Source organism: Carcharodon carcharias, chromosome 10 (genome assembly GCF_017639515.1).
Source record: "Carcharodon carcharias isolate sCarCar2 chromosome 10, sCarCar2.pri, whole genome shotgun sequence".
Classification (NCBI taxonomy): Eukaryota; Metazoa; Chordata; class Chondrichthyes; order Lamniformes; family Lamnidae; genus Carcharodon; species Carcharodon carcharias.
In genome coordinates, this window is record NC_054476.1 from 128,975,254 (window position 1) to 128,992,487 (window position 17,234).

Sequence of the window (17,234 nt, forward strand, 5' to 3'; positions counted from 1 at the left end):
ATGAATATACTAAAATCAGGTGCTGAATGACGAACATTGTGGCTTAGGAATTGGTTGAACAGGCTCCGAAAGTAACAGAAACATTGATATTGGCACAAGTGGCTGGTTGATGAACTAAGTACTTGTGTCAGTGTATGGGAAAAGGCAACCAGATCTTACTGAAGTTTTGTCATCTAATCCTTAGGGGAGGTGGTGGCATAGTGGTATTGTTTCTGATTAGTGATCCAGAGTAATGCTTTGGGGATCTGAGTTTGAATCCCACCACTGCAGATGGTGATATTTGAATTCAATAAAAATCTGCAACCCATCTGGTTCACTAATCCCCTGTAGGGAAGGAAATCTGTTGCTGTTACTTGCCTGGCCTACATGTGACTCCAGACCCACAGCAATGTGGTTGACTCTTAAAATGCCCTCTGAACATGCACAAAAATGTTGGCCTAGCCAGTGATGCCCACATCCAATGAATAAAAAACATTATAATGAAGCAAGAGTTCTCCACTATTCAGTTAACGCCAAGGAGATCGGAATTCTTTTGCTGATGAAGTTAGGGTCCATCGTCTAAAATGCAATTAATGCCGGTAACCACCTTTTTCAATGATTCCTATTCTACCTCCATCTTTTCCAGTCACCTTCAGCATCTCTTTGCTCTCACATGGACTCTATTCATCATGGATTCCACAAATCTGAAGAGAATTTAATTTGTTGCTTCTAATTTGCATTGCCCTTGAATGTTAAATAACATCTCTATCAGTTAATTCATCTCCAACAGAATGTTGAGTTGTTCAATATCTTGTACTTAATTAGAGATTGTTTCTTAAAAACTAACGTGTACAAAAATCTACTGCCAGCTGCCAACTTTCAGGCTATCTGTGTGGAACAGTGCAAGTTGGGAGCACAGGAAGCTTGAAGAAGCTAGTTAGGTCAAATTAAACTTTGATTTTTTGTTAATGTGATGAGGCAGCAATGAATTTTTGTTGAGATTAGGACAGACAGTGCTATCTTCCAGCTCAGTTTTCTTCTGTGATTAATCAAACATCTGCACCGGCTGAATTGCCTACGTGTATACTCTGGATTCTGTATTATTTTACAGCTGCTGTTTACAGCATCAGGCTAGAATGTCGTATGAATTCACATGTCAAACAACACCAAATACTTTATGCTTGACATTGGACCTTTAAGCAGCTGAGAGAGGTGGATTAGATCAGATGTAAGTTCCAAGTGAAACTAAATGCTTGCAACTAGAGAGTGTTCACAGCTATATCAAGAGAGGATGGATGAACAACATTGTAGCCTACCTTTTCAATAATCTCTGGAATGATTCTCACATTTGTTCACCACTGTCCAATTCTTCAGGTGCAGTTATTTGGACCGTGGCATTATTTTGTTCCTATATTTCCTTGTTTTTATTCCATCCCGAGTACCGGGTTATGTCTTATTGATGTTTCACCTAAGGCTGCCCTTGCATTCCTAAAGTTTAGTTTCCTTCTTAAAAAAAAACTTTAGATAGGGGAAAAATGACTATTTTTTAGGTTTGCACAGATCAAATATGTTTCTACACAACCTTGCATGATAGGGACTGAGTTTGGAACGGAGTTGCAAATAATATGGTTGTCACTACTCTCTTTCACCATTGTCAAAAAATCTCTCACATTCAGAATATGCAACTTTCATTTCTTTTGCACATCTCAAAGCTTTACTTCAAAAGCTCTGGTTTTCTCAGAAACCCGAGTCACCCTGTGAGGTATAACTACACTGATGTTCTGCTGTCTGTCGCTCAGAATTTCCCATTGATTGAGGGTAGCTCTTCCACATTTTCTCCAATTCTAAGCAGGCATTTTATGTTTTGTCTCTGTTTATATTTTCTTCATTCTTTTACTAGACAAAGGTTACAATGGCACTGCTGTGCGATATTCCCCCTTAAACTTATCAGTAATTCACATACATATGCAATCATTAAGCAGGAACATAAAATAAATATGTTTGGGTGAGCTAGGGGCAGCCATATAAAAGAGCTGTGCTTTATTCAGGAAGCATATACAGTGCAGACAGGAAGGGCGCACAGCTGCTTTACTCCTGGCTCTGTTCATTCAGGAACCAGACTAAGGTGGTGCATGTTCATGATCTGCCAAAGTAAACCACCACATTGCTACAACATGTATAGCTACTTTGGTCAATATTCTGCAAAAGAAAATGTTTATAAAAGTACTGCATTGCTACAGGAATGAAAACTGAAGTGCCCTTGTTAGTGTCAACCACTGACTGCAATTTCCAGGGTAAACAGCAGAGATGGCAATCTTCTATAAATGGTAGTTGAACAAAAATGGCACACCTTTGCAAGACTTGGAAAGCATTCAGGGTCAGCTCTCTCTTACAGATACCATTGTTAAACCAGAAACAGCAATACTGAAAGTATAATAGTGAAAACTTCAAGAGGACAAGCAAGAAACTATCAGGGAATGGAATTACATGGCTTAAAAACAGTGCATTTATGGGGTTCAATGAGAATTCCGAAAGTAATATTTTAATATAGGTTTCCATTATTTCAAAATACTGTGAGCTTTTTTAGAAATAGAATACATTTACACGTGAATGAACTGTGCTCTGCAAAACATAGCTAAAATTAATGCTCAAAATAATGCATCACCACTAGACTATTATGAAGGGCAAATATTTTTAAAGTTTGTCTGAAATATGAAATTATTGATAGTAAAGTTGAATTTTGAAATACATGCTTGAATGGTGTAGTGTGATCATTGTAACAGTTTCCTATTTTGTTAATAACATAGCTGTAGTTTTTATCAATGCTCTTCAGTGTATGTCTTGATTTTATGGATATGGTGTTCATGGCCAGGATTTTTCAGTCAGCGTGCAGGGGCGAGTCCAACCTAACGGTTGGTGGGCAGGCGAAAAGGCCAAGCAGCCTTTATGTTTTTTCGGAAACTTCATCCACAAATAGGATGAGATTTCCTAAAACTTATACTACTTAGATAAAAAGTTTATATGAAAAATAAAAACATGTTCCATCTCATGTGGCAGCTCCGTGCCTCAGGGAGATTGAAGTGCTCATTTGCGCGCATGCATGAAAGAGTGCTGGCCCCAACTCTTCCTCCTCCCCCCGCCCACACAGGTAGCGCTGAGAGCACTACCACTCATGTATTACGCAATGTGTTAATGGCAGTGCGGAGCCGATCGCGGGTGGCAGTTGGCTCCGTGACCGCCCCTGCCTGCTCCCGCCGAGCCTGCTCGACATGGGAAAAATTCAGGCCCATGTCTCTGAAACTGATTTTTGGTAATGAAAATATGAGATTTTCAGGGGATTTCCTCAAATTCAAGAAGAAATCTGTTTTTATCAATTTATCAACACATAGGGCAGAATTTTACGGCCCCGTTTTGGTGGGGATGGGGCTGTAAAATGCGGTGAGCCGTTATAAATGCCATTGACTTCAGCGGGAACGTAAAATCCCGCTGTCGTAAAATTCTGCCCATAAGATCTAGGAATATATTAATTAAAATGAGTAAACTTTGATTTTCATTAGCAATGGGCAAGTAGCTACAATAGTCTAGTTATCTAGGGCTGGACTGTAGACTTAAAAACAAAAAACTGTGGATGCTGGAAATCCAAAACAAAAACAGAATTACCTGGAAAAACTCAGCAGGTCTGGCAGCATCGGCGGAGAAGAAAAGAGTTGACGTTTCGAGTCCTCATGACCCTTCAACAGAACAGTTCTGTAGACAGATTGACAACCTAGAAGAACCATAATGAACTCAGGCAGAACACCCAAAGTTAGCTGGATAATGGAGAAAAAGTGGGCCACCAAAGTGACTTTTGGCTGCAGTTCGTCCTAAGGGATAACAGTTTATGCTACTGTATATCTCTTAATGATATTGCAACAGGTGTCAATGAGAATTTAATGGAACACAGATAGTCCAAGGCAAAACCATTGTGGAACTGCTTCATGCAATTCATAGGCAAATTATATCTTCTGATGCGGATGGCTGGATCCTAAATTAGCAGTCCGTTTCTGTTTAATGTGTTAAAGCACTTCTCTCCATTTTTTTATAAAAATGGCAGAACAGCGACCTTGACTATATGTACAAAGTATTTAATTTTGGGTGGAAGGCTTATTTTGTGCTAAGTTTATCTGTTGAAATTTGGTGCCATTGTTAATTGCCGTGGATTACCAATTTCATATTAAATTAATTTGACTGGTGGAGGGAAGTAGTGCAAATGATAGCACTTTTTCTAAAGATCAATTGAAAGTAGGATGGACAAAATGAATCTACGAAAGTCATTCACTATGTTGGATAGATCAAATTTCAGGGGGTCACAATTTAAAAATTGGGAGTAAGAAGGAAAGTCAATCAACACTTTTTCACCCAGAGTGTAATAAAGTGCAATAAGATATCACAAAACAACATGGAAGCAGGCATCAAAAATATGACCATGAGCCAATTAATTGAATTATTGTATAGAGATGAGATTCAGCAATAAAGTGAGAAAGGTGGTGTTTGTTCTATAAAAATGACTCAGCATGGCAAATGGCATTCTTGAGGGAGAAGGTGATGACGTAGTGGTGTTGTCGCTGAACTAGTCATCCAGAGACCCAGGGTAATGCTCTGGGGAACTGGGTATGACATGGTCCCACCACAGCAGATGGTGGAATTTGAATTCAATAAAAATCTGGAATTAAGAGTCTACTGATGACCATTAAAACGATTGTAAAAATCCACTAATGCTCTTTAGGACACAAAATCCGTCCTTACATGTAGTTGACTCTGAAATGGCTTAGCAAACTGCAAACAAAATCACAATAAAGGAATGAAATTGGAAGGACCACCCAGCATTGACCTAGGCACAAGAAACGATAATGGCAATCTCAGCCCTATCGACCTGGCAAAGTACTCCTTACTTCAGGCCAAAATTGGGAGAGCTATCTCACAGACTAGTCAAGCAACAGCCTGACATAGTCAACCTCACAGAGTCATACCTCACAGACATCACCATCCCTCCTGGGTATGTTCTGTCCCATAGGCAGGACAGGCCCAGCAGAGGTGGTGGCACAGTGGAATACAGTCGGGAAGGAGCTACCCTGGGAGTCATCAACATCGACTCCAGGCATTATGAAGCATCATGACATCAGGTCAAACGTGGGCAAGGAAACCTCCTGCTGATTACTACGTACTGCCATCCCTTCGCTGATGAACCAGTGCTCCTCAATGTTGAACACCACTTGGAGGAAGCACTGAGGGTGGTAAGGCACAGAATGTACTCTGGATGAGGGACTTCAATGTCCATCACCAAGACTGGCTTGGTAGCACCACTCCTGATTGAGCTGGCTGAGGCCAAAATGACACGGTCTGCAACAGATGGTGAGGGAATCAACAAGCGGGAAAAACATACTTGACCTCATCCTCATCAACCTGCTGTAGATGCATCTGTCCATGAAAGTATCGGTAGGAGTGACCACTGCACAGTCGTTGTGAAGAAGAAGTCCCGCCTTCACATTGAGGATACTCTGCATCATGTTGTGTGGCACTACGGCTGTGCTAAATGGGATAGATTTCAAACAGATCTAGCAACTCAAGGCTGGGCATCTATGAGGCACTGTGGGCCAGGAGCAGCAGCAGCAGAATTGTACTCGAACACAATCTGTAACCTCATGGCCTGGCATATTCCCTACTCTATTATTACCATCAAGCCAGGGGATCAACATTGGTTTAATGAAGAGTGCAGGAGGGCATGCCAGGAGCATCACTAGGCATAACTAAAAATGAGGTGTCAACCTGGTGAAGCTATAACACAGGACTACTTGCATGGAAAACAGCATAAGCAGCAAGTGATACATAGGGCTAAGCGATCCCACAACCAACAGATCAGATCTAAGCTCTGCAGTCCTGTCGCATCCAGCTGTGAATGGTGGTGGACAATTAAACAACCCACTGGAGGAGGAGGCCCCACAAATATCCCCATCCTCAATGATGGAGGAGCCCAGCATATCACGGCTTAAGATAAGGCTGAAGCATTTGTTACAATCTTTAGCCAGAAGTGCCGAGTGGATGATCAATCTTGGCTTCCTCCGAAGGTCCCCAGCATCACAGATGTCAGTCATCAGCCAGTTTAATTCACTTCACGTGATATCAAGAAATGGTTGAAGGCACTGGATACTGCAGAGGCCAAGGGCCCTGACAATATCCCAACAATAGTACTGAAGACTTGTGCTCCAGAACTTGCCGCGCCCCTGGCCAAGCTGTTCCAGTGCAGCTACAACACTGGCATCTACCCGGTTATGTGGAAAATTGCCCAGGTATGTCCTGGACACAAAAAGCAGGACAAATCCAACTCGGCCAATTACTGCCTCATCAGTCTACTCTCGATCATCAGTAAAGTAATGGAAAGGGTCATCAACAGCGCTATCAAGTGGTACTTGCTTACAATAACCTGCTCACTGACGCCCAGTTTGGGTCCCACCAGGGCCACTCAGCTCCTGACCTCATTATAGTCTTGGATCAAACATGGACAAAACAGCTGAACTCCTGAGGTGAGCTGAGAGTGACTGCCCCTGACATCAAGGCAGCATTTGACTGAGTGTGGCATCAAGGAGCCTGAGCAAAACTGGAGTCAATGGGAATAGGGGGAAAACTCTCCTCTGGTTGGAGTCATACCTAGCACAAAGGAAGATGGTTGTGGTTGTTGGAGGTCAGTCATCTCAGCTCCAGGACATCACTGCAGGAGTTCCTCAGGGTAGCGTCCTCGGTCCAACCATCTCCAGCTGCTTCATCAATGACCTTCCTTCCATCATAAGGTCAGAAGTGGGGATATTCGTTGATGATTGCACAATGTTCAGCACCATTCGTGACTCATCAGATACTGAAGCAGTCCATGTCCAAATGCAGCAAGACCTGGACAATATCCAGGCTTGAGCTGTTAAGTGGCAAGTAACATTTGCGCCACACAATTGTCAGGCAATGACCATCACCAACAAGAGAGAATCCAACCAAAGCCCCTTGATGTTCAATGGCATTACTATCCCTGAATCCACCACTATCAACATCCTGGGGTTACCATTGAACAGAAACTGAACTGGACTCGCCATATAAATACTATGACTACAAGGGCAGGTCAGAGGCTAGGAATCCTGCAATGAGTAACTCACCTCTCCAAAGCCTGTCCACCATCTGCAAGGCACAAGTCAGGGGTACGATGGAATACTCCCCATTTGCCTGGACGAATGCAGCTCCCACAACACTCAAGAAGCTTGCCATCGTCCAGAACAAAGCATGCTGCTTGACTGGTACCAGATCCACAAACATTCACTCCATCCACCACCGACGCACAGTAGCAGCAGTGTGTACCATCTACAGGATGCATTGCAGGAATTCATCAAGGATCCTTGGATAGCACCTTCCAAACCCACAACCACTACCATCTAGAAGAACAAGGGCATTAGATGCTGCTTTTGCCTTACTTCAATACTGCTACATATCAAGTGCCTGTAGCAAAAGTTGTGCCAGGGCTGGGGACGGGAGGTATGACCAGAGGGGAAGGGTGAGACAGAGCACAGGGCTGGGGGCTAGATGATGACAGGGGAAGGGTGAGATGGAGGCCCACTGAGGGTTGGGGAAGATGAGGCAGAACTAGGGGTGTGCAATGAACAGAGGGAAAGAGTGAAAGACTGTCCTGAGGATAAAAGTTAAACGAGTGTCCAGGGCATATTTAAGAGACTGTCTTGGGGCTGAGGCCACATTGAGAGGGACATATTTAAGTGGCTGTCCTGGGGCTGTACGGGCCATGTTAGAGGTTCTGTGCATGGCACGCATGTCTTGGTCCCGGTGTTGGGCGGGGAAGGCCTTTCTAGACAGAACGGTGTGTTGGCTGTGGTCAGTCAACTAAGGTACTTGATCCTGGGTGTTTGAGGCATGGTATTGAGAATCAGAGGGAGGGCACAGTAACATTCAGGGGAGGCACCTGTATTCTGTATGTTGGTAACTGAAAATTAATTGAGGGAGGGGTGCTATTAGATGGTCTCATGGTGGGGAGGTGGGGGGGAGGGGGGGTGTTGTGGGGGGGGGGGGGGGGGGGGGGGGGGGGGTGGGGGCGCGGTGGTGGGGGCGGGGGCGCCTCGAAAAGTAAAGGTTTATGTGGCCTCAAGAAGGAAAGGGATCAGATCGACAAAAGTCATGGGGACATCAAGATGAAGGGATCGGGAGAGAACAGGAATATCAACATGTACAATGATGGGGTCAAGGGTAACAGAGAATGCTGGTTAGTTGCAGGAGGAATAGGAATTAGGAGGCAGTGCCTATGGAGGGGGATGGGCAGAACTTGATGGGTTATGGGGGAGACTGGAAGCTGATCGCACTCACGAATCTAATGAACACCATGTTCACCTTCAGTAATTAATGATGCAGTTGGAAAAAAAAGCTTATAAAAAAATATAGGAGGGGTGGGAGGAGTTCAGCACAACTATTTTGAGCCATTTGAAGGGGCACCCTATTAATTTCCTGCTCAAACGATGGAGATCAGGGTTCAGCTGTGTGCTGGACTTGAGGATCTAATACACAATGTATGAACTTTTCTCCTATACTAATGGTATACATTCAGATGAGAACCTATTAAGTCTTGGTGCTGCAGCGCAGTTCATCTTAATGATGATCTGATTCTCACAGAGGCATGTGAAAAGCGAAGGAGAATCAAACAACAAGGGTCGCAGTTTCAGCACAGAAGACTCAATATTCCCAGTGTATTGGGCATGGCTTACAAGGCACTAGGCTTATAGTCATGACATAAGTACAGGCTAGCGTATCAATAGCTATTGCCTAGGTTACTGGAGGTGACCTGGCAATAGCCTAACTGAGGACTAACTAACTATAGCTTTTGGTCTATTGCGCCTAATCAAGACCCTCAGCATGAATACTCAGTTATATCTGAGAGGGTGCTTTGCCACCTGTGGATCTCCTGGGTGTTGGGGATGGCTTGACTAGACTGAGGGCAGGACAAGGGTTGAGACTGGATTCCTGGCTTGGAGGTGGAGAGGGGCCATTCCAGGGGAAGTACCAATGATTGTTCAATTGTATCTGGTCACAGATACAAGGAGGAGTGGAGAATGCAGGCTGCAGGCAACTCTGCCTTGTTGAAAGCTGTGATTTAAATAAAGAAGGGTCTGTCACAAATTACCACAGCTCTGGGAAGACCACCAGCCTGAGGAGAAAGAGTCAGTTGGGCCCCAGGAAGACCCAGATGCTGCTGAGGAGGGGGAAAACCCACAAAAGACATTTCATGCAACCATGGGTCGATAGAAGATGCAACTCATACATGGAGATGAGTGAAAGAGAGTGCCGCAGGTACCTTTGCCTGTCTAGGGATGTGGTAGCTCACATTTGCCACCTTCTCCATGAGGAACTCATGCCACAAGGACTTGGAGGGCATCCCATGCTGGTTGCTTTGAAGGTGACCGCTGCATTGAATTTTTGGCCAGCGGGTCCTCCCAGGGCTCCACTTTGGATCTTGGTGGAATCTCACAATTGGTGACACACAAATGCATAAGGGAGGTGATGGATGCTCTTTTTAATAAAGCTCGCCATTAAGTCCAGATCCGCATGGATGAAGCAAGCCAGGCTGTCAGAGCTGTGGAATTCCCTGTGATCTCAGGTCCAGGGTGCCATCAACTGCATACATGTGGCCTTGAGTAGCAGCCAATGAGATTCATAAGTAGAAAAGGGTTTCACTCTCTGAGCGTCCAGCTGATTTGTGATCACAGAATGCAGATCCTGCATTTTTGTGCTAGGTACTCAAGGATCTCACATGACTCTTGCATCTTGACTCACTTACAGGTCCCATAGATCTTTGAGGGACCTTGGCGCTTAGAGGGTTGGCTCCTTAGGGACAAAGGTAACCCCAGAAGATATGGTTAATGATGCTTGTTTGTCATCCACTGAGTGCATCTGAGGAGAGATACAATGCAGCATGTTCTGCCATAAGGACCTTATTAGAGCAAACGATTCACCTCCAGAAGATGCATTTTTGTTGTTTGGACCAGTCAGGTGGAGCTCTCCAATACTCGCCACAGAGAGTGTCCCACATCATCATTGTTTGCTGTGCCCTGGACACCCTTGCACTGCCAAAGAGGGGGGATGTATTGTCTGAGGGAGACATTGAGGATCTAGACATCTCCTCGAATAAGGAGGATGTTGAAGGGGATGGCCATGAAGAGGGCGAGGATTCAAACGAGCCATATGTGGCCCAGTCAGTATTGATACAGCAGTTAATGACAACATCTTCCTTTCATCGACCCTGCTGAGGACTTAGAGGAGATTTTCAAATTGCAATGATATGGCAGGTGGTAATTGCCGGGCTGACCAAATCCCAAAGGGAAACTTGGTCAAGCTATCATAACAATTTGCATTTTATTATGAGAAGGTATCTGTACTGAAGTCAGAAATAAAGATACCACTACCACTTTAGGAGATTTTAAATATTAAATTGAAACATTTATTAACAAAAGAAAAGAAAACTTAAACACACAAGCTTATAGTTACACGGTTAAAATTAGACTAATAACATTTCCCAAAAGATTTCTACTTAGCTAGACTCACAAATAAACACCGTTTTTCAGGCAACAGTCTCAATAGATTCTTAATCTATAAAACATCCAGTAATATTACGTAAGGCACGCATGTTGCTATAAGGGAAGTATTTCACAAGCTTGTCTCTCCATCTCACTCAACAATGGAAATCCAAGGCTTGTAACAAAACCTTGCTTTCTGGAACAACCAGATACATCTCTGGGGTGGCTGGAGACTGTTTTCTCACAGGTCTGCCTTTGCATAACCCACCCGTCAAGATCTCACATGGCCACCACCTCATACGTCTTTCAATCCTTAAATATATTTCCTCCCCTTTTAACTTTAAACCTATTGTTCTCATACCCTTTTGAAACTCAAACCCTTCCAAATATAAGATCTTTCATGTTTCTATTTTGTCTTTGCTTTGGGTCAATAAAACTATGATATTCCCACTACTTGTTTACCTATGAACTCCTGCAAGATGCAAACATTTTCCTTGTCACCTTTCAATTCTCCTTTGAAATTGAAACAACCTCTCAACTTATCTACAAATGCAAATATTAGCTCAAAGCCATTGACTTGTACCCCAAACTTAATACCTTTAACCTTTTCATGTTTCCAAACCTCAGACAGCCTGATTCCTATCAATCTCTGACCAGCTTAATTAAATCACACACAGGCATCTAGCCTTCTTTACAGAATAGCACAATATTTCTCCAAAATATTAAAAAGAACATCCATTCTAACAAAATGCATCACTTTCAGATTGACAGTCCAGATCACAAAGGCCAATCCTTTCTCTATACCTTAAGTCAATGAGTGCATTGTCATGCAATGAATTCCAGATCGGGTTCTGTGCTGTGCCTTTACACAAGGATCATATAAAGCACCACTAACCAGTCTTTCAGAAGTAATGTAAGATCATCACTGGTAAGGAGATGGCTTCATCAAGATGAGCAGACACCACCGACATAACACATTCATGCCCTTTTTTTTTTCATTCATGTGTGGGTGTTGTTGGCCTGACCAGCATTTATTGTCTATTCGCAAACCACTGAAGTCTATGGGATGTAGATACACCCACAGTGCTGTTAGGGAGGGAGTTCCAGGATTTTGACCCAGCAACAGTGAAGGAATGGTGATATATTTCCAAGTCAGGCTGTTGAGTGGCTTGGAGGGCAATTTCCAGGTCGTGATGTTCCCATGTGTATGGCGCCCTTGTCCTTCTACATGGTAGCAGTCATGGGTTTGGAAGGTGCTGCCTAAGGAGCCTTGGTGAGTTCCTGCAGTGCATCTTGTAGATGGTACACACTGCTATCACTGTGCATCATTAGTGGAGGAAATGAATGTTCTTGGTTCTGGTGCCTACCAAGCAGGCTGCTTTGCCCTGGATGATGTCAAAGTTCTTGAGTGTTTTTGGAGCTGCACTCATCCAAGCAAATGGAGAGTATTCCATTAAAATCCCGATTGAGCCTCGGAGATGGTGGACAGGCTTTGGGGAGTCAGGAGGTGAGTTACTTGCTGCAAGATCCCTAGCCCCTGACCTGCCCTTCTAGCCACAGTGTTTATATGGCTCGTCCAGTCCCATTTCTGGCCAATGCTAATCCCCAGGGTGCTTATAATCGGGAATTTGGCAATAGTTATACTATTGAATTTCAAAGGGCGATGGTTAGATTCTCTATTGTTGGAGATGGTCATTGCCTGGAACTTGTGTGGTGTGAATGTTACTTACCACTTGTCAACCCAAGCTGGATATTGTCCAGGTCTTGTTGCATTTGGACATGGACTGCTTCAGTATCTGAAGAGTCAAGAATGGTGATGAACATTGTGCAATCATCAGCGAACACCACCACTTCTGACCTTAGGATGGAAGGAAGGTCATTCATGAAGCAGCTGAATAGGTTGGGCAGAGGACACTACCCTACAGTGATGCCCTAGAACTGAGATCATTGACCGCCAACAACCACAACCATTTTCTTTTGTGCTAGGTATCACTCCAACCAGTGGAGAGTTTTCCTCCTGATTCCCATTGATTCCAGATTTGCTAGGGCTCTTTGATGCCACACTCAGTCAAATGCTGCCTTGGTCAAGAGCTGAGTGGCCCTGGCAGAACCCAAATTGAGCATCAGTGAGCAGGTTATTGCTAAGCAAATGCCACTTGATAGAACTGTTGATGATCACTTCCATCACTTTACTGATGATCCAGAGCGGACTGATAGGGCAGTAATTGGCTGAGTTGGATTTGTTCTGCATTTTGTGTACAGACATTTATAAGTTTCCCAATTGATCTTTACCTCCCTAGTTCAGTGTCATGCATGGTGAGAATGGGGGCTAAGCATGGAATGACATTCAGTCTTAAATGCGGAGTCAAGATCTACCTGCAGAGAGGCATGGAAGCCTATAGGGTTCGAAGTTTGATACTACTTTTTTCATTAAGACACTCTCATAAAGTAAGTGCTATTGCAAGCTACACATTGGAGAAATGATTGTAATATTAGTCGTGACAACTACTTGTGCCATCTACAAACATCAGTGCGACGATAGCAGGATAATCACTAAGCTCGATGAGCATTTCTCCAGTGTGCAAAAAATGTCTGCCTGAGGTTTAAGGTTGATGGGTGTACTGGCCAGCCTTTAGTGTCACATGATGTCGTAGATGTTGAAGTGAAGGCTACACACTGTGATGAGATTGTGGAAGAATTAATGCAAATAAAGATCCAGATGGGAGTTCGTGATGGGGGATTACATTTTGAACCCTTAAATGAACGCAGGACGTGGAATCACATTAAACATCAATTGAATCCATGAGACATGGAGAAGGATTAATGTAACATATATTTACAGAGATGAAAGGTCAAAACGATGAGTGAACACCCATGCCACATGTTGTAGGGTGTTGGTTACAGTTTGGTAGGTCTCATGAAGTCTTTGTAGTCATACATAGGCTAACTGTAAGTCTTTATTGACTCATAACTATTTACAAATGTACAGTAAAGGGAGTGGGCTGGATGACATCATTTGAATTGGCATGTCATATGTCAGTTGACACCCAGTTTGTGGCCAACACTATTCACAACCTCAAAACCATGGTGCTCGACCCCGACTGCACCTGTTGAGTTGAGACAGCTCAAGTGTGTGGTCAACTCCTGTCTGAACTGTGCGGGAGTGGGAATGTGCGCAGCCGATCGTTGCCCGTGATCGACTGGGTGCTGCCATTTTATGTGGCGGGCCATTTAAGGCCCACCCAGCGTGACGTGTGCCCAGAAGCGCTGAACATTACCTGTGAGTGCGGGGGGTTGCCTGAGTTGGGGCCTGCGCTCTATTGCGCATGTGTGTGAAAGAGTGCAGAAATCTCCCTGAGGCACAGAGCTGCCTCAGGCAGATTAGTTTAAGTTTTAAAATTTTAATAAAGGGGAAAAAAAATTTAGAACACATCCCCTCTTGTGAAACTGGCACATGAGCTGGGACATGTCTATGAATTTTATTAAAAATGTTTTCAAACCTTTAAAAACCTTCATGAAACAGCCCGTGGATGAGGCTCCATGAAAAATGCAAAGGCTGCCTGGGCTCTTCGCCTGCCTGCCAACCTTAAGTTGGATGGGCAGCTCAGTTTATTATTTTAATTGATAGTTAACTGGCCTTAGTAGGCTCTTGACAGTTTGGCGGGCGCACAGTCGACTCGGGTGCGCGCTTGCTGAACTGAAAACCTGAATGATGCGTGGTGATGTTGGGACTCACTGCGCATTATTTTACGCCTTGGCGAGCAGGCTCTGCCCCCGCTCCCCAAGCCGAAGATTCTGCCCCATGGGTAGCTCCACTACTGTACTTAGCCAGGTTACGATTTCACCTGACAGAAATTTGGCCAACTGTGAAATCAAAATGAAGGACGAGACAAAACTATGTGGCAAACAGAAGAAGAAAAGATAGAAATCAGATCAGAAAGACCAATTGGCTATGTCTCCAGAACCCTCTCTGCAGCTGAGAAGGGTTATTCAGAAATAGAAGGGAAAGGTTTATCAGTGATATTTGGAGTGAAGAAATTCTGCCAGTATCTGCATGGACGACATTTCGCCATTGTGTCAGACAATTAACCATTAATGCGTTTATTCAGTGAGGATAAAGTCAATCCGCCAATAGCCTCAGCAAGAATTCAATGTTAGACTTTGATATTATTTGATATTGATATTACCTAATGAACCATCCTGGCTTGCATATTGTAAATGCGGATGCACTCAGTCATCTCCTGTTATCAGGTAGCATTGTACATGCCCCAGTACCACAAGACATTGTGCTTGTGTGTGAAGCAAATTAGGAATTGGATGAACAGAGATCCAATTTTGTCATAAGTCTGAGACCTTGCATTGCAAGGTTGATCAAATTCACCAGTGTCTGAAGAGATGAGACCATTCTATGTCTGGAAAACAGTTAAGTTGTCAAGGTGGAATCTTGTCGTGGGGATGAAGAATCGTCATCCCTTCGCAAGAAAGAGAACCACTCTTGACAGAGCTTCGCAGTGCGCATCCAGGCATATAGAAGATGAAAGCGCTTGTGCGAAGCTATGTCTGGTGGCCAGACAAAGACAATGATATTGAAAGCATGGTCAAGTACTGTCTCCATTGACAGAAACAACAGAAGTTGCCTGTTTCAGCTCTATTGCATCCGTGGGAGTGGCCCAGTCAGCCCTGGGTTAGACTATATATTGATTATGTAGGAACATTCTTAAGTACCATGATTTTATTGATTGTGGATGAGCATTCTGAATGGATGGATTTGTGAAGTCAGATCACTGACATTGTGTGCAACTATTGAAAAGCTGTGTCAATGTCTTAGTGTACATGGCCTACTGGAAGTCATCATTTTGGATAACAATACAAGCTTTAACAGTGCAGAACTTTCAAGGTTCATGAGTTTAAATGGAATCAGACATATTAAACCAGCACCATATCACCCCTCATCAAATGGTTTAGCTGAAAGGAGCAGTGCAAACTTTCAAATCTGGAATGAAGATGTTATCTGAAGGTACTTTAGAAACTTGTCTTTCCTGCTTTCTTCTCAATTATCATATGATGCCTCATTCAACTACGGGTTCAATGGCCATCTGAGTTATTGATGAAACGCTGCTTACATACAAGGTTAAGTCTGGTGTTTCCAAACTTAGAGGGGAAAGTAGAGAAGAATCAAAATAACCACAATTGAATCATGATATTCATAGCAAAGCTCGAAGATTTACTGTAGGAAATACAGTTTTCTTGCAGAATTTTGGAAGCGGACCCTGTTGGGTTCCTGGTACAATTGCTTCAGAAACTGTTCCCTTGTCCTTCCAGGTGGAAGTGGAAGATTGAATTGTTCGAAAACATATGGATGATCTTAGGAATAGAGAGACATTCCTACAATCAGCTATTCCGCCTGCGATTAATGTTGAACCATTAATCCCTTAGGTGACAGATCGACCTAGAATAGACATACCTGGTGTTGCTGTAGAGTTGCCTAACCCTGAACTGTCACTTTCTAATGATGCATCTGATACTGCAGTTCCTGATCATGTCGATCCAGTGGAAGAATCTCAAGTGGTAGAGCTACACCACTCTAACCGAATAAGGAAACCACCTCAGAAACTTATCTTTAATCATATGACCTGTTTTTGTTGTGGATTATTCAAATGTTCTCTGTAGACAGGAAGTGTAAAAAAACTAAGAAGGAGGAACTGTAGTAATTGAAGGTATAGCCTTTCTTACTGTCTATCAGACATCACGTGATTGTTCTTGGAGACTCAGGAAGCAAACCATGGAGCACAGTGCCTCTTCACGGGAGGAGGAGTAGGTAGAATATCATACGGTGAGTGAATCAGCAGTGGTGCACATTGCTGCCCCGAATGCCCTCATAATGACAAGGTTCAGTTAGCTTGCACCAGTGCACCCCTTTGGCAGCAGTGTGGTAAACACACTGTACCACTGTACCTCCCCCACCTAACCCCATTTTCATTCCAAACCTTCCCCAAACACAGAGAAGTCCTACAATCAATCAAGCTGCAATTATTTCAAAAGGAAATTAGATGGGCACTTGAAGAAAATAAACTTGCAGGGCTACGGGGATTGAGCAGAGGAACGGGCTTGACCTGATAGCTTGAAAGAGATTTGGCATAGGCATGATAGGCTGAATGGCCTCATGTGCTGTAAATGACTATATGACATCCCTTTCATAGCCACCCATTGCTTAGCATTAAGTCTTGTCTTAACGTTTATCATAAGCAAGGAGGCCACTTACCATCAGCAAGAAAAAATGGGCAAGATGGAAAAGTGACGCAAACAAATAATATTTAGTTGACTCATAAATGAAACATAAATTTAACAATCTGACATTGCTTAACACACCCATATGCATACCCTGATGCAACTACAAATCTTTACTCTTCCCTTATCATGAACGCTGAACTTTATATGACGGTTATGATTTGAAATGTACATCTAGTTCAAAGTAAAGCAAAGAATCCTGGATAAACCCCTCAGCTCAGAGGCATGCTTATGTGACCCAGTTGCCATGGGGAGAGAAAACTCCAGCAGATACCCATTGAATTGTGATGGTCACTGACCTGGGAGCAGTAGCAGCAAGGAAAATTTGTAATTACTTTCAAATACTTGGGGGATCTGTAATTGTTTTTAAAAATGTTGGGA